Source organism: Cyprinus carpio, chromosome A18, assembly GCF_018340385.1.
Source record: "Cyprinus carpio isolate SPL01 chromosome A18, ASM1834038v1, whole genome shotgun sequence".
Lineage (NCBI taxonomy): Eukaryota > Metazoa > Chordata > Actinopteri > Cypriniformes > Cyprinidae > Cyprinus > Cyprinus carpio.
In genome coordinates, this window is record NC_056589.1 from 4738860 (window position 1) to 4758327 (window position 19468).

The 19468-nt window shown below is 36.1% G+C and overlaps 1 pseudogene; it reads left to right on the forward strand.

Moving 5' to 3' along the window:
- Positions 1-19262, forward strand: part of LOC109109300 — a 27365-nt pseudogene extending 8103 nt beyond the window's left edge.
- The last annotated feature ends 206 nt before the right edge of the window (positions 19263-19468 follow it).

Below are 19468 nucleotides of genomic sequence, written 5' to 3' on the forward strand. Positions count from 1 at the left end.
TTTAAATATCTTCTTTTGTGTTAACAGAAGAAAGAAACTCGTACTTGAAGTTGAGTAAATGATGACAGCTTCCATTTTTGAGTGAACTATCCCTTTAAGAGAGATCACGGCAGAAATGCAGGTTGTATTATTTTAGAGTAAAAGCTAAAATAATAGTTCCAGATTTTCTACACTTATTGAATGCAACATAAGTTTAAAATGTCATGTCCTGACAGCTTGGTTCACAAAGACCCAGATCATAATTCAAAACTATTTATAAGTGCAAATAACTAAAATCTCGGGCTATAAATGCTACCATAACGTAACATAAAATTGTCTGAAGTTAAGTTCAAAATATCATAGAACTGAGTTCAATTGAATTCAAATCTCAGAGAAATACACATTTTTAAGGTGCCCCTATTATGCCAGTTTGAATATTCATAGTCTTTCATGCAGTGTGTAATGTAGCTGTATGTGAATGCAAACAATCTTTGCATTTTATGCAGTGTGTAGTGTATGTGTTTTTGAGTTATTGTATTCTTAAGAAAGAATCGACTCTGAACACCCTAAACGAGTCATCAGTATTTCGAATCCCAGTTCTGTGAACATGTGTACATGTCACAGGGTAACACATTTACGTAATGCCTGCCTGTGTTTTTTGACATTGCATGCATGTAAACCTATTGTAGGAGACTCCCAAAACAACATTAACCTTAAAAAGGGCACGATAGGGGCACTAAGATAGGCAGGTGGGTGCAATCCTGTTTCTTGAACAGCTTGTAAGAGGTACCTTGATTTTCGACTCTTAAATAACAGTTCATTTACTTAAACACCAAGGTCAATCCGGAAAAGACGCCCATGTAAGCTACTAATTCCTTGTCCCATTACAAAATAGCTTGTTGTAGAAATTTCCATCCCACCTTGTTCCATTGTTTATGTCATTATAAGTGAACTGAAGTGAACCTACCTTCAGAGTTAAATCCAGTCTTTCTGTAGTGCGTTCGCATGGAGAGGAGAGATTTGGGTTTGGCATTTGTGTGAAGTATGTGTTTTGGGTGTTCTTTAAAGGATTAATTGAGAGAACTGCAGTAAAACACGGCCTTATTCTGTTACAATGCAGAGTTTCCAAGAATATCATTTGAGTTTGAGTGAGTGTGTGTGTGCATGTGTTGAGTGAGTTTGAGGGTAAACCACAGATATGTCTGTCTGTCGTTAGCTTCTCTAGTGTCTGGCAGGACTCTCTCACAGGGTTCACAGAGAGCTTATGTCGGGGTCTGTGTGCGTGTGCAAATCTGAAAAATATTTGAAAATGAATGCATTTACAGTTAACTGATGCATATGTTTATTTGTGCGAATGTGTGAGTAGTACTTGAACAAGTTGACATTGATTGGTGTTTTTAGGAAGGTGGGTGGGGCAAGGGTTGACTTTGAGGTTTTCTGCTGCCATTGGAAACTTCCCACGCCATTTTTGTTGGATTTTTGTATCCAGTGGCATCCACCAATGGCAGCATGCAACCTCCTACGTGTCTGTCCTGACTTGGCCCTGGCGGGTCCATGTGAAACACAACACGGACCCTCATAAAGTTATACCCAAACCCCAAACTTACGAGTTTTTACTGGACACACTCTCATTCTTAGCAAACTACCATTGGCGTGTACCATCTCTGTGTGAAAGTCGGCTTTCAAATAGGCCAATAAATCGCCTTTGGAGAGCAGCTCGCATTCTTCGCATCTCTTGCAAAGTTTTGTTGGGCACATTTTGAACCAATCGCCTGAGCTGTAAATGCCATGCAATTCATTTGTCTTAAGTAACACTACTTTGTTTTGTCAGTTTGAATTTATTCGTTCACTAAATGCAAAATATTTCATTCAGCCGATAAATTCATCAAGCCAACTATAGCTTTCAGCAGGTTTTCAATCTATAGAGTTTTGTAGGAAACTTAATAGATTACTGCAGTGAATATATATTTTTGAAGACCAGCCTAGAAGTTCACATCACCCTGGTTCCGTTGTCAGAAACCCAGGATTTTTGGATTATTCCAGAAAATAAGCTCTGTGTCCAAGAAAAGTTTGTGATTCCTTGGGACAAATAAACACATCCTTTATGAATTCTGAAGTCTGTATACAATCGGTAGAAGTAAAAAGCTAAATGAAGGCTATATGACACAGTTGCATGGCTTCAACTACACCAATACTAAGCTTCCAACAACTTTCAGTCTTTGTCTAAACATTTTCCATGAAAGTTCGAGTTAGAATAGTTTGCAAGCGCGTGATTATAAACACAATGAGGTTGTGAAAGTGCCTAGTGTGTAGATGAGTTTACCCATTCCTACCAACCCCTTTAGTCCCATTTAACCACTTGTTAGTAATAGCTTTAAAAAACACTGATGTATTGTATGTTGTAGACTAAAACGTGAAAATATCTTGAGCACAAACCATTGAGACTTGAATGGGAGAGTTTCTAACTCAAGTTTGGAACAAACAGTTCAACTAAATTTGAAAACATTGCCTGAATCATTGACATAGTGGCTACAAATGACCCTGAAGATGAGTGGAGACCGCACTGAACTTTGTAGTTCAGTTGTGGAAGTCATGAAGCGAAAGCCTTTGGCAGCAGTGAAGGCCAAAAACAGTGTTTTGAATTGTTGCAGATATTGGCAGGCATTGTGAAGACTGTTGCATTTTACTCAAAATATGTTGCAAAGACTCTGTTTATGCGTTTCTGACCTATATTTTGGAGACCAAATTGCTGAGGAATGTTGCCAGAAGTCAGCTAAATCTGAGTGCGGATAAAAAACGAGGCTTGTCAGATGTAATCAAGCTGATAGCCGCCAGAGATCTGCCTGAACCGTTTCCATTGTCTCAGTACTTTGCTAACTCACTCCAGCTCTCTCATGTTTTTCTCTTTCTGTCTCTGTCTGTGAGTGATATATGAATGAACAGAGAGACTCCTGGTCTTGTTAAACCCATCACTGCAGGACAGACCCACAAACGGCCGTATAATGTGTTAAACACTAGCACAGTTTAGTCCATCTCTCACCCACACACAGCATGCAGGAGGCACACGCATTTATACATGGTTCACCGTTTAGATCCGACTAGTTTTCTACCTCCCTTTCTTGAACATGTTTAAACATTGCATATTTTATTTGATGCATGTTGTAGACTTCATAGAAGTAGATTCTCTCACAGTCACTTTCTTATGTGCAGACACTTGGTCTACAAAAGTACTTTCAACAACTATTATTATGACTGGTAATTACTACTTATGCAACGTATTTGACAGAATTGCCAAGGTAAAGCTTAGCAATATGTATGTATGTAGTTATTTATTTATTTATTTATTTTAGCTGTAGGTTATATTTTATCGTAGCTTTGTGACATGTTCTGTGATCCTGATACAAAATTATTGTATTTTATTAATTGTATTATTATTATTATTTTGAAGTTTAAATGTATTTTGTTGTTTTTACGACATTGACTTTTACAAGACAACATTACAACGACATTAGGCCACCCTTTTTCTCACTAGAACATTTGTTGTGGACCTCGATCCATTTGGCTAATGTTGATGACTCAAATGTGCCAAATAATGCACTCAAACTTGGGTTTGGACCAAGTGATGAAAGCAAATTCCCAAACCCTATTCTTGGAGGCCCCACATTTTGGATATCTCCCCATTTATTTTGGTCACCACTGATGAACAGATGAATGCATTCCAATGTGTTTTGCTGCGTTTACACTTGGCTTTAACATGCAACTTGTATACAGATGTTGTCCAAATACAATAAGTGTAAATGCACTTTTGATCGGAATGTTACCCGATCAGCGAGTCCTGGTCCAGAGGTAGTCGAGGACGCATTGTGTAATGTAAACGCAATCCAGCCATCATGTCTGTATTCACAGGTCGACGTCATGCAAAACCCCGCCCCCACTCTCCTGAACTGTCAGAAGACTTATTTAAATATTGTGTGGGAAAGAGAGATCCGATCGATTATCCAGATAGAGTCCAGAAAGAAGTCACTTGATGTTGCCAAGTGTAAATGCACCATGTTCTGATTGACTGATGGTCCGATCTTCCTGATTGGATCATAGTGATCGCATGTTAATGCCAAGTGTAAACGCAGCCTATGATTGGGTACTTATAAGGAGGAACATGCTTGGGAACCACTGGCTTAATTCACTGTGGCACTATGCTGTGCCCTAAAGATTGGTTGGAGAAACAAACTCAGGGCGTTAGTAGTTCAGGTGTGGAAGTCATTAAGTGGAGCTCATTGGCTGCAGTTTGGGCCAGGAACATTGTTTTGAATCGAATTGTAGCAGATATTGGCAGGCATAGTGAAGACCTCAGCAGAGAGATAATGTAAGAAACATTTTGGAGGTTCAAAATAAGCGTTTTTGTAAGCTCTGAGATGGAGGATATAGAGCCTAGTCAGAGTAGAAGCCATTTTCAATGTAAAAGAATATGAGGCTGTGAGGGATAGAAACACAGTCTGTTGGCAATATGTTTTCAGACTTTCATAAAATCCATCAAAAAAACAGAAACTCTAATTACAAAATTACAAAATGCATACTGAATTATTTTGAAATGGAGCTCTCCTATTATAATCAATAAAGCATTCTACACTGCAAGTTTACCGCTTCAGTTCAGTTTATTATTAGTTTAATTAGTTTAGTGATATGCTGGTGTTTTATATTTCACTTGGATGTTATAAGTTACAGTGAGTACATACAGCTGGATAAACAAAAGCTGCGTCTGTCTTCATAGAAATGTTTTTAGTTAACCATTTTAAAATACTTACACTCAAAAAAAAAAAAAAATGTGCATGTCCAGTTAAATATCCAATATATGACAATTTTGTTTTTGCTGGGTAATACATTGTTCTCATTGCATGCATTACCAGTCACCTCTAGCAAATCCAAAATAATTCAAAATTGTTGACATTGCTCTTTGCTTTGGTACTAAAGCTTCTTTTTGAAGCTCATGTGATGTTTCTTCAGCACTTGTTATTGTTGGCCACTAAAAGCAGAAGTGAAACTGTTCCTGTGGATCAGCCCATTGAAAAGGCGCCTATGTTACAGAAACGTGCATCCACTGTTGAAGTAAAGGGAGAAAATGTGTGTAGAGCTTTCCTGAAATTAGAATGTTCCCCTGTTTCTCAGAAACTCTTTCTCTCTCTCTCTGGAGAGAAACCCTTCGCTCTGTAGGAGGTACAGTTTGGAAAACAATATCTTATTTCAGGAAGGGAAGTTTAAGGTCAACATACCAAATGTTTGAATTGTCATTGTTTTTATTATTATCATTTTATAATGTAGAAATTAAAACAGATATGTTTTGGTAAACAGTTGAGCACAAATAAAGAGCAGAACATGACAAAAACTGGAAGGTGTCCATTGCTCCATCTCTATAGTCTTCTGGTGAATAAGCTGTAAATAGAGTCTCTGAAGGAATTTTTATTTTTTTTTTGACTTCCTGACTGAAAATAAAAATTAAACGCAGTCAAAATATTATGAATAAAATTCCAGATTTGTTTCAGCACCTCGCCCTCCCCTGAACAAACCTCCCTTTCTTTCTTTCTCACTGTTTCTCTCTTTATGCTTTTATCCTCAGACCGCAGGAATGTTTCTTTCTCTCAGAAAGTTGTAAAGTGCTGATTCTGGGCTCAGGGTGTGTTTATACATGTGGCTTCTGTCGTTCTCTCGATGCCTCTGTCTCACTCGCTCAGTTCGCCCTCTTTTCCATATTTCTTCACTTTCTTCTCTCCCTTCGAAATCTCCATCATCTTTGACTCAAACGGCTCTGATTCAGATGAATCTGAACACCCAGGATTAAACAAGAACTACACCCTGCCCTATAAATGATTGTTGAGTTTATATTTAGGCTAATTTTATCATGCTGTCACGTTAAAAGTGAAGTTCACTCCATTTAACACTTTTTAATAAGTTTAAATTAAGTGTGATTCAGCAACAAATGACTCTTTTAAACTGGTTTGTTTTAGAGAATCAGTATTATACAGCACAACCAGTGTAGTCCAATTCACAGACAAATGACTCTTATGAGTTGTTTCTTTAAATTAATCGGTCAAAAAGACTCACAAACGTTCTATACTCTTTAATGAGAGTTTATAAGTGTTAGTTTATAAGAACTGAAGTGTTCATGATTTCATGAAAACCAATACTTTTGTTCAAGAAATACCAGATGCCACAGATTTGATTATTATGCCCACTGAACTTCACAGTTTGGTCCCTGTTGTTAATTTAATTATATATATATATATATATATATATATATATATATATATATATATATATATATATATATATATATATATATATATATATATAATATTTTTTGTAATGTGCAATGTATAAGTTAGAAGGTTCCCTGTATATTTCATATTAATATAATTTAAATCTCCCTTAGCATTTGTTTGAGGGGGTGAGTGCTGTCTTATTTCGTATTTATTATATATAAATAACACTTCATTACAGAATGAGAGTGGACTGAGAGAGAGACAGACGTCTGTGTAATATCACACAAGTGTGCCATAAACTTTATGAAGTAACTTGGATGTTATGCGCAAACGATTCATTCATCCGTGCAGCTTGTGAAAGTGGTGTTTTATGAGTTTAAACAGAGGCACCTGTGAATCTGTATTTGTTAAACATGTTCAAGCTGTAGTCTAAACTGAGCTCTTCTCTTTTTCAGCATCTACAGACCATGCTAAAGACCAAACTCAACGTGCTGACGCTTCGGAAGGATCCGCTGCCTACAGTGATCTTTCATGAGCCAGAAGCCATCGAGCTGTGCTCCACCACACCTAATACGAAGAACCGCACACACACAGGATACAAGGTAAACAACCTGTTGATATCTGCCATCAAGATTCAAAGAGTCAATTTTGAAGCATCGTCTGACCAACTAAATGAATAAATGATCAAAAATGGTGCATTTGACTTTTGCTGTATAACTCCTTTTTGTTCATTTACTTTCAAAGGATGTGTTTAATGCTCAATGACAAATTGAGTGTCCATGATAATGAAAAGAATTTTAAAAAAGTCTAGTTTAAAACCTTTAACAAGTTCCTAGAAATGTATGTTGGTGTCATGTACTTTTGTGTTTGTACCATTTTCAAGAGAAGTTTGTATATCGTCATGTGGTGCAACCATCAAGTAAAAGGTAATAACCTTTTTTTCTTATTCCTTAAATGCATGCGAGTGTAAACGTCTTGTTTTTTTTTTTTTATCTTAAAAAAAAAGCATTTTCTGTTCTTATAAATATCATGAATTATTCATTCAGATTTTAGGGAGTCAAACTGCATGACATTTTATTACCTGCACTAACCTTGCTTTGCCATAAAAAGATAAAATTATCTAATATTTTAAGAACTTTAATGACATAGTAATGAGGGCTCTTCTTTATGAAATCATTTCCGGTGTTATATTTTGCTGCATTTTCTGCATCTTGGTTGCACCACATGACTTTCATTTAGCAGAAAAAAAGGTTTTCAAATTTTAACAAATAGTCAAGCAGTTTTGTTAAAAGATTTTATTTTTTTATTTTTTTCTGGTTTTAAAAAAGTTGCCAAATTATGAAATGTTTTCTTTTCAAGAATGTTATACTTTCACTGAGGTGGCTTCTTCATTATAATCTCAGGAAAGTTGTTTCACCTTGACATTTTTTACTTTTTGCCCCCCAAAATGTTTAAAATGTACAAATTTTCATGCATATATATATATATTTTATATATATATACTTATTATTGAATAAATTAATATATATATCATATATAGCAGTTATTTACTATATGATAGTCAACCTTACAAAAAAAACCAAATTTTTGCTGAAATGATATAGCTTGTGGATATATTATGATGGAATACTTTTCTATCGAATCTGAGACATATAAAATGGTGTATCATGGTATTAAGCTTGATATTTACAATGGTAATCTCCAAAGATAGCTATATTGACCATATACACAGTGGACCCACAAGGACCTAATTACGGACTCAGGCATGAGGACCACTGAAAAAGTTTTTTCAGTCTGTTGATATTGTTTCTGGCTTGTATTTTCCAGTCAGTCCAATAAATTAATCGATCTTTACATTCAATCGTGTGTCCCCCTTTGGCATCATGTTTTGTCCTAGGTCCTGATTTGGGAAAGCCATTCGTTCAAAATTATAAATTTGGACAGCCAGTCAGGTAAAGAATGTTTTAAAAGTCCACAGGTTTTTTGACCCAACATAGCTCGTTTAGAGAACCATTTGCATGATATGCTCCTTTTTTGAATAGGAAGGGTTTTCATGAGAGTATGCCAAAACCCTTGACCTGAAATTCACGTGGGTGTGTGTTAAAGTTGAATTTCAAGTTGAATTGTCATTTTTGTTCAGAAATTTTAAAGGGTTTATTTATTCAATCGTGTGAGTTTGGTCAGGACAACCTGTTTGTCCTTTGGGAAAATAGGGAAATATTTTTTAAGTTCCACTAGTACCATACAAATGACATGCTTCACATTAAAAAAAAAAGAATTAGGGGGGGGGTTCCTGTATTTGGACACATTCATGTTCTAGTGTTGGTCCACCTGTCCTTGTAGAATATTGTAGAGTCACATGTATGTATTGAGAGAAAGAACAGCAGAATAATACAGAATACAGAAAAAAAAAAATACAGAAAATCTCTCAAGGAGCTCGGCCTACTAAAGAAGCTGCAATGTTGTTGCCATGGAAACCGCAGCATCCATTCATGGTAAAATGCTGGCTAAGACAAACACAGAGCATCTCTGTCTGTCTTTGTGTCATGTCCATCTTCATTTTAGGCTGCAAAGCTACAAAACGATTTTTTTAAGGGGGGTTCTTTTCTATACCCACTGTATTTGCGGTCAACTGAAACATTTCACATATATTCATCTGTGTATTTTAACATGGACCTCAGAGAATATGAAGCATCTGGTCTACCCTAAACACACTCGCTCACACTTCACCACAAGCATTTCTACATTTTTGGGTGTAGACCAGTTTTATAATGATTCACATGTTTCATAAGATGGCAGAAGCTGTTTTAACCGATGTCCAGTCTGACCACGTGTTGTTGCTTAAGAGTAGCTGTTTGAGAGGGTTAGTGATGGAAAGACAGACAGAAAGAACCACCTAATCATCCACTGAGGCCGTTTGATTATGTAACAACTCAACAACGCTAGTCTATATGCTGTTTCCATGGTGAGCGGACCCGCACTGTGTGTGTGTGTTATACACACAGTCCTGTGCTCACTTCTCAGTACATGAAATGTCTGCTCTTTCCACATTTAAACAGTGTTATTTTAGCATCAAGATATTGAGTTTTATTATTATTTAGATTTTTTTTTTCTGAATTCTTTGTCAATGTTAATGTATGCAATGTAATGTTTAAGTAACTTTATTTTTGTCATTATTATTTTTTTTTTAAGTTTTTGTCTGTAAAGTTTTTATTCATTTTTATTTTAGCTATTTTAGTTTAAGTTAATGGAATTAGAAATGTTGCATTGACAACTAGCTGATTTTTAATTTTTTTTTTTGTAGTTTTTGATTTTACTTTAATTTGAAAGTTTTTTAGGTTTTTTTGTCTTTTATTTTTTTAGTTTTTTTGTCTGTAGTTTTTATTAGTCTTATTTCAGTTTTCGGCAGCTTTTCCTCGAGTGAGCGTGGCTTTGATAACTTGGCGGTTTATTTAGCATTCAAATTTGGTTGTGTGTTTAATAACGCTTTTTTTTCTGTAGTGTGACAAACTCAGAACACGTATTTAATATTCCTTTTCACTGACTTTCATTGAGATTGAACTCTGCAGGGCCAGTGTGTGTGCAGTCAAGGTTTTGGACGTTTCAGACAGACGTGATTGAATGATGAATGTTTCCCATGTATGTTTGTGGTGTTGTGTGTCAGTAACTGTGGTTTCTCTATTGATCTCCTCATAACTCTGCGGGTTTGTGGAATTGGCCTTATTTTGATCAGGGTCACACATGGGTTTCAACTGTCACCACAATCCGTCATAAACACATTCTTGCTCTGCCCTGATGTCTCGGTCTTCTTCTTTGAATTCCCATGAGATGAATATGGACTTTGAGAGATCCAAGACCCTGTTAAAGAAGCTTTGAGGCCGAAGTAGACATTCGTATGCACACAATCATGGGCATAGCCTTTCAAAGTGCAGTCCATTTGAGGTGTAAGCGAATGTAGGCGCTCGACACATGCAGTCTAGAAAGCTTCATCCTTGTGTCTGCACCATTTTTCTGTCTTTGTACTCTTTTAAACTGAAGTTGTAGGTATCTCATAACTCACACTAGCGCTCATCAATGCGAGTGTCTGTTGTTGTTGCAGACTCCGCTATTTTGTGGTTGTTTTGTCGGCCCGGGCCAATGTTGCCACCTTGTGGAGCAACTGATTAGTGCAAAACCAAGTCATTGCACATGTGCGACCTACATGCCTGTAAATAGATCTTATTGTGAACAATTCATCCATGCATTTTTCATTTTTGACCTCATAATGTTTCATCAAAATGGATTGTCCAATGAAAATGTTAGATGACTTTCTGGTGACATATGCACCAGAAAATCATTTAGTCACTTAGACTCCGCCTCTATAATCTCACGTTCATCTACCTCCTCTTTGAAGCACAACGCAATCCAATGTGCAGTGGTGTTTCGTGCAATAATCCATTCATAAAGACAGTCACTTGCTTGAATGAGTCCTGAATAAATCAGCCATTTAAACGAATTGGTTAAGTAAATGATTCAATGCCTCACTCATTAACACGCTGATTTGCTGCCACCTACTGGCTGGTTTTTATATTTAAAACATTTTATTTTTTTAAATCATTTCATAATTGAGTTAATTGATTAAATTTAAGAACTTGACATAAAAGATGATGCATACATCTACTAGTTATTTTAAAATATGCCTCATAATGGTAAAAATGTCTTTTTTTGTCTTATCATTATCAACAAAACTACAGAAACATGTCAGTGTTAACTAACTTTGACTTGATCAGCAAGATTCTCTTCAAACTATTGCTGAGAACAGAGAAAACTATGGAAGCCTGTTAACGCCACTGAATAAAAAAAAAGGTTATTGTGACTTTTTATCTCACAATTCTGACTTTTTTCACAGAATTGCAAGATATAAAATCAGAATTGCGAAATATAAAGTCACAATTGCGAGATAAAAACTCGCAATTGCATGATATAAACATGATATAAAAGTTACTATTGAAATGGTGGTGGGGGGTATTGGAGACTGATATGTTCTCAGAATTGTGAGTTTATATCATTGTGAGATAAAAAGACGCAATTACCTTTTTTATTTTTTATTCAGTGGCGGAAATGGGCTTCCATAGAAAAATTGATTTTGGAGGTTTTTTTTTTTCAAAATGTTTTGAAAGAGCCCCATATGTGGAATCTGAGAATCCGAGACGCATTTGTCCAGCATTATGTTTTGAGTTCTTTCAGTTTTGGAAATGGGGTTACGTAGGAAATTGAGTTTGTTTGGTTTTTTTTGTCTGTGTTCACACACTTGTGTATCAGAGAAGAGAAAGAGAGAGCAGTGTAGCAACACTAAGAGCGAGTGACTCATAGCATGAGTGCGTGTGTGTGCTTCTACTAGCGACTCATCATTTAGATGCTTTTTTGTGAGAATGTATTTGGTGAGATTATATTTCGGTGTATGCTGGTGCTGTATGTTTGTGAAAGCCTTCATTATGGAGTCAGAGGTGAAAGATTCATTCTGTGAGCTCAGCGTGTACAAAGTCTGTTCTGTGTGCTGTTTACACACACACACATTCTGTTAACAAACATAGTGACCCCGTCTGTTCTGTGTGCTGTTTACACACCCCCCCCCCCCCCCCCCCCCCCCACACACACACACACACACACACACAACACACACACACAGACCAAATGTAGTCATCACATTCCCTCAGAACAAACTTTGTCTGGCTTAGGCACACAAACACACTCTTTCACATACACACACGTGAGAGTATGCAGTAATACATGACTTGTATCATTGTACAGCCGTGTCGGGGGACACATGTGCCTCTCATTCTGGAATCATTAATTTCCAGCTCTGGAATGCTGAGCTGGTGAAGAATTTCTTTTTTTCTGAATTATGCATGGAGAGTCTGGAGCACCAGATAGATTTTCATTCATCACGCTGCCACCTGCTGGACACAAGAGTCACGAGCGGAGCAACTTGTAGAGTTTCAGAAGTATGTTTTTTGACTGATCTATATATGCTGTTAATAAATACATAAAGTAGGTCCGGGCGATGTATTAAATGTATTTGCAACATTTGTAAATGTTTTAGTGTACTTTTTGTTTAGCCATGAAGTTTCCCAAAGAGAGTTTACATCCTTGAATTTCATAAGAAAAAGATTTTTGTTCAAGGCATTAATATACTTTTATATAGTTGTATGCATTATTTTAATGATACTTATTTTCTTTATTTTTGTTTTTAAGCTGTTTGAATGCATTGTATTGAATTTTACCTCATACAGTCAGACCACTGGACAAAAGCAAAATATCAATGCAATTTATTTTTTATTTTTTTTAATTAAAGAAAGAGTTTAAGATTTGAATTAAAATTGTAAAATTTGCATACAAAATTGCAGTGCCATATGAACCATTTAAAAAAATATTGCTTTTTATATGTGTGTGTATGGACCACAAAACCAGTCATAAGTAGCATGTGAAAAATTGTAGCAATAACCAAAAATACATTGTATGGGTCAAAATTATCGATTTTTCTTTTATGCCAAAAATCATTAGGTAAAGATCATGTTCCATGAAGAGATTTTATAAAGTTCCTACTGTAAATATATCAAAACTTAATTTTTGGTTAGTAATATGCATTGCTAAGAACTTCATTTGGACAACTTTAAAGGTGATTTTCTCAATATCTAGATTATTTGCACCCTCAGATTCCAGGTTTTCAAATAGTTTTATCTCAGCCAAATATTGTCATATCGTAACAAACCATACATCAATGGAAAGCTTATTTATTCAGCTTTCAGATTATGTATAAATCTCTCTATCTCTCTCTCTCTCTCTCTCTATATATATATATATATATCAGTTTGAAACAGTAGTATCAAATCATAATAAGTACATAAATGTCAAGAATTTTTACCAAAAGGTGGAAAAATATTGTGATACAGATATTTTTGGCTATAACACCCGGTATAAAATACTAAACTAGTGAATCACGCACATTGTGAGTAATTGTGGCCACATGCTGCATAACAAGTGTTGCACAAACAACATTGTTTCTCCATGTACTTTGTGTAGGTGTGTGTATGTGCTTGCACTGTGTGGAAAACTACATCTTGTTTTACAAGTTTAGATGATTTACAATCATAGGACGCCGTATTAATGACAGATTAATGAATTGCACAAGATTTGTGCTCACTCGTTTTGTGCATCAGAGATCTGGAAGAGCAGCTGTATTGTTGGAAGGCTCTCAGTTGCCTGTGGAGGTAAGAGGACGGAGAGATGAATGAGTGCTCTGTTGCTGTCTAGACTCTGTGGTGACTGAGAGGCATCAATCTGCCTCAGTGTTTGATGATTTCTCACAGTTTCCACCGGAGGTACACACACACACTCAGGAACAGATATCATGAGGTTCATGTGAAAACACACACTTTCTCAGAAAGACTGTAATCTGTCCTCTCACCACTGAGGGAAACACACATCAAATACATGAGGGATGACTTGACAAAAGAGTGAGGATCAGAGATCGGTTTTGTTTATAATATATATACTACGTAGTTGTCTTACTGTGAATAATTAATTGGTGAAGGTTATTCTAAAGAAAAAAACAATTATTTCTTCAAAATTTTTAGTCAAATGTAGTTGCTCTTCAGTTCATATTTCTGAATGAGATTTTTTTTGGGGCCATTTTGATGCATTTTGGGGCAAATAATTTTGCTGGCCAAAAATTTTGTGCATTTTTGTGTGTTTAATATACTCTACTGTTCAAAAGTTTGTGGTTTTAAAATTTCTTTTAAATGGAAATCTTTTGTAAGATTATAAATGTTTTACTGACCCCAAACTTTTGAACAGTAGTGAGCATTTTTATCTAACAGTATTTTTCTTGCTGTGGCGATTGTGTTCATTTATGATAATGAGGCTTAATGTTATCCATCAGGTATTGGGAAACACACATAGTGTTAGTCACAGTGTAGTGAGGGGCTTCTTTCAGGTAAAATGTTTCCCAACGCTTCTTCCAGAACAGAACACTCATCCTCTCTCTGATGTAGATGGCTTTCAGAAGAGAAGAGATATCACTGGCATTTCCGCTCCCGGCACGCAGGAAAGTCTCATCTGTCTGTCTCAGACACAAGAGAAAGAATGAGATTAAGAAAAACAAAACGCATCTGGAGTCGTGTTCATAAGAGAGATGACTTTGCATGCTGCTGTGAAATTCTCTTAGCAAGTATAGCACAGATGTTCGACCTCTTGCCTGTCTTCAAAGTTTGTACAGTTTTAAAGCAATAAAAAAACTATTTTTGATTAACTGTATTCTCTAAACGAGTTAAAGAAATGGGAAGGAGAGACCGTGGCCAGAATTAGACCTTGTGGTTGCAGACTAAACAAATCGTCTGGAAGAGGAAAACAGACAGCCAGACTTTTTTTTTTTTTCTTTCTTCTGTAGTTTCAAATTTTCTTTCCAAACCTTTTCCAAAAGCACACATTCAAACACAACAAGACCAGGTATTCACAACTATCTTTTGTTTTTCCCTGAGAAAACAACAGCATATCTCTACAGCCCTGGACCAATGATACATAAGAATGATGAAAGGACAATATACATATATTCATGCAAATGACTTAAGTATTCTTAAGTATTTAAGTTTTTTTTATTATTTTTATTTTTTTTAATAAAGTTTTGTACACCACTTTCAACCAAAAGTTATGACTGTAGAACATGTGAAGTAGCGTAACCATCAAGTAACAAGAAACAAAATGTTTTCTTTAAACATTGAATGTGTGTAAAATCTTTATTATTATTATTTTAAAATATGACACTGAAGACCGGAGTAATGACCGCTGAAAATTCATTTTTGATCACAGGAATAAATTACGTTTTAAAATATTTTAATATAGAAAACAGTTCTTATATATATATATGTATTTCAAAAAAATATTACTCTTTTTCTTTTTGACAATTAATTGATACAAACAGTTAGGACCTATTTTAATGTTTTTATTTTTTTGCATTATTTTTGCAATTCCAAAAATAGCTACTGTGATTTATTTTAGTTAAAAAAGTTGCTAATTTAAGAGAAGATTACGGAGCTGAAAATGGTTATGTAAATGTACTTCTATCATAGATCAATACTGTTTGTCTATATAAATATGTGAAAATAAATACTAGCAAAAAATATAACATTTAGTCATTAAAAAATTATAGACAAAACAAAGCAGCTAAACATATTCTCAGTATAATAAAATATATTAACATGTTCAGTAATCAGTAAAGCCAAAATGTACATTGTTTTCAGAATATTGAATTAAAACTAATAAATATTTAGTAACACTTTAGGGACCAATTCTCACTATTAACTAGTTGCTTATTATCATGCATATTACTAGATTATTGGCTGTTTATCAGTACTTCCAAAGCACATATTAATGCATTATTCTGCATGACCATATTTTAGATCCCTTAATCATACCAAAACTTAACCTCTACCTTACTTACTTTTAATAAGCAGCAAATTAGCAGATTATTGAGGCAAAAGTCGTAGCTAGTTAATAATGAGGATGGCTCCCCAAACTAAAGTGTGCCCAAAAATTTATATTAAAATAAATCTTTCTTTGTGCATGTGGGCATTTGTATGAATCTGTACCCAGATCATTTTTTTTTTCACTTTTTCTTTTGTGTGTTACTAGGTGACCTACCTTGGCAAAGTGACGATTTCCGGCACTCATTTCCTGTCCGGCTGCACCGAGTCGGCAGTGGTGGGATTATGGGACACAAAGCAGACGTCTGTCACCCATGATGACTCCATCACCTCTAGCAACGCCATTCTGGAAATCCGGCCGTTCCAGGTACGACTGCATCACCTGGATGGGCGGGGCGAGGCCACGGTTGCCATGGACACCTTCCAGGTGGCTCGCATCGCGTACTGCACGGCGGATCACGACGTCAGCCCGAACGTGTTCGCATGGATCTACCGGCAAATCAACGACGATCTGACCTTCCAGATGGACTGCCATGCCGTGGAGTGCGAGAGTAAACTAGAGGCCAAAAAACTGGCGCACTCCATGATGGAAGCCTTTAAGAAAACCTTCCACAGCATGCGCAGCGACGGACGCATCCACAAGAGCGGCTCGTCCGACGAGTTCCCCGAAGAGTCCAGCACACCCGACGACGGCTAAGAGACGGGACGGAGGCGGCGGGGGGTTGGGAACGGGGCGAGAGGGAGAACAGCTCTCGCGCTTTTTATGTCTTTGTGCCATAATAGAATATTCCGAAAAAGAACCACAACAAAAAGAGAACGGAAATGGAAATTCAAACCACAAACCAAGAAACTAGTCTGCCTTTTTCTGATCTCGGCTGCCAGACAGTTTGTGCCCATTTTACTAAAGCATCCGAGTGTCAACGTCATTGCGAAGTACTTTACGATGTTATGGCGTGTGTGAAGTGCCAAAAACTTGTTACACATTGACCTGTTATTTTGCTTTCGTTAAGCCAATCAAAACCTTTGGGTGATTCCGATCTGCGAGTTCCTGATATGTGTCCAGAAATCTGTTTTTTTTTTTTTTTTTTGTTTTTTGGTTAAGAAGAGGTGTGATATTGTTATTGATGTAATCTTGTTATTTATGGCAGGCAGCCAGCCTAGGGCATTTCTTTACCTTCATCAGGCCATAGAAGCGTAATTATAGGGACCATGCATCGATTTCTATGTTTTTTTGTTTGTTTGTTTTTAAGATACCAAAAGTCAGTGTGTGCGCGTGTAGTCTAGGGTTTGTTTGTCTGCAGCTCATGAGCCTTTGATTAACTATGGAACGTGTTCTCTACTACAAGCTAAGTGTGCTTGACTGTCCAGCATAGTTTAGTTTATGTGTGCATGAGGTGTTTTCCAACAGAAAATACTAGCACGTGTGTTAAATGAGATGTTGAAAGCGAGACATTCCAGATGCATCTGTATTTTAAAGGGATAGTTCTCCCTAAAATGAAATTCTGTCATCATTTACTCATCCTCATGCTGTTCTAAACCTGTATGAGTTTCTTTTTCTGTTGAGCACAAAAGAAGATATTTTGAAGAATGTTGGTAAACAAACAGTTCCGGTAGCCATTGACTTCATAGTATAGACAAAAGTATTGTGTAAGTCAGTGGCTACCGGCAGCTGTTTGATAACCTACAGTCCACAGATGATCTTCTTTTATGCTGAATAGAAGATAGAAACTTAGCTTGTAATTTTTGGGTGAACTGTCTCTTTAACTCACGCAGGGCTATAGGTCCGGTCACATTTACTCTTGTTCATGAACGAAATCCAGTCCTTCTGATGACTGATTTCGTGCAGATTTCGCACCGATTTCTTTTGTTCAAGTTGCTCACATGAATTTTCACACTTGCCAAGAGAAAGCTGCCTAGTTTGAAAGTGGCTTCTGTGTGAGCTGTGCTTCATACGTTGCTACTATATTGACAATGGATTTTTTTTTCCTACACAAATTTTGGCTGAAATCTAACTATTGTGACTGCACCCATAGCTCACGTTGTTTTGAACATGAACAGAAACTAGTGATTGCTCGCTTTCGAAACAATCCTTCATGAAGCTTGGTCACGAATCTTTTGTTTCGAATCACTGGTTGGAGGAATCATACTTGAATCAAACTCACCAAGTCACGTGATTTCATCAAACGAGGCTTTATGTCAAACTGTTTCAAACCTTGATTTCAAAACGTAAAAATTCAGATGCTGTCGATCTCGTGAATCTGTAAATGGTTTTTAACTGATCTCAGGTTAGGTTTGTAACGTAGGTTCATTTGTAATTAATTTATGGAGCTTTAATACTTTTGTGTGTATAATACAATAAGAAAACAAATATACTTAATTGCTTCTAACTGACCAAGTTTAAAAACATAGACTACAAATGAATAAAACACAAATTTGATACGTTTAATAGATTACACTTTCATGAAAACATTTGCAGTTGGTTTGTAAAAGGTGTTATTATGCATGTATTGGCTAAGTTTTTATTGCATTTACATATTTCAGCCTGTGGTGTTTCCAGCACTTTGAACCAGTGAATTATTTTACCAAGCAATTGATTCAGTTGATTCCAAGCTTCAAAAGGCTTTGTTTCTCCCATCACTAACAGCTCTTGTTATTGGCCCTTTGTTCTCATACTGGGTGTCAGGACGTCTTTCTGGAGGGTTTGGAGAGAGTTGTGTAAATGGTTGTGCAGGAGAGGGAGAGAGAAAGAAAAGCATAGCTGCCCTATAGAGTGCCTGTCTCTTTCCCCCCCTCCCATGCTGAATGTATGAAGTCTCTTGTGCTGCAAGCGCTATATATATACGTACTGGTACTGAAAGCCTTGTTCTATTATTATTGTTTTACATTTTTTTTTATATATATATACATTTGTATTTGCAGGTAATTCGGAAGCTGTATAGTGGTTTAGAGTCACTTTTTGTACAAGATGTCCAGCACGTGTGTAATAATGCATGCGTGCTTGTACACGTGGCTCCACTCACCTGTGAAAACCCTGTTACGGGACGATGGATTGTGGAGCAAATGAATGAACCGACTCTATATTTTGAATCGGATACTATTTGAGATTGGGATTCTGTTAGAGTGCATCTGGTTTCAAGAAGGCAGTGAGCATTTATAAATGTAAAGAAATATATATATGAAAGATATATATACAGTGTATTTGAAACTCATTCGATAAGCTTGTGTAAATACAAATGTATGCTTTTTTTTTTTCTTTTAAATACTGCATTAAATGTTTGATATTTTGAATAAAGTGGCAAGCACCATTAAAAGAATCAGTATTATGGCCAACTGTGAATTTGGATTGGGAGCGGAGGGCAGCCTTCGGCATGACTGATGAGGATGAGTGTCTCTTTGTTGTTGTTGCTGTTTTTTAATTTGTAATATTGTAGATGAACATTTTCACTACATGTCTTAATGGCTCAGACTCGCTTTAATGTTTTGAAATGTTACCATAAGTGTTTTTTATGCTGTATTTGCAAAGATAAAAAAAATATACAGTCATATATAAAACTATTTACCAAGCTAAGTTGTGTCTTTTTTATTTACATATATTATCAAAATGCTTCACATTAACGCTTTTTGTCCACTATAAATCAACTGAAAGATTTGCCGCTACTTACGCTTCCATTCTCATGCAGTAGGTGGCGTCAGAGTCCCACAAAACTTGTTTTAATATTCTAGCACTCTTTTTCTCTTCATCTTGTACCTCTAGATGGCACTGCAGTATTGAAG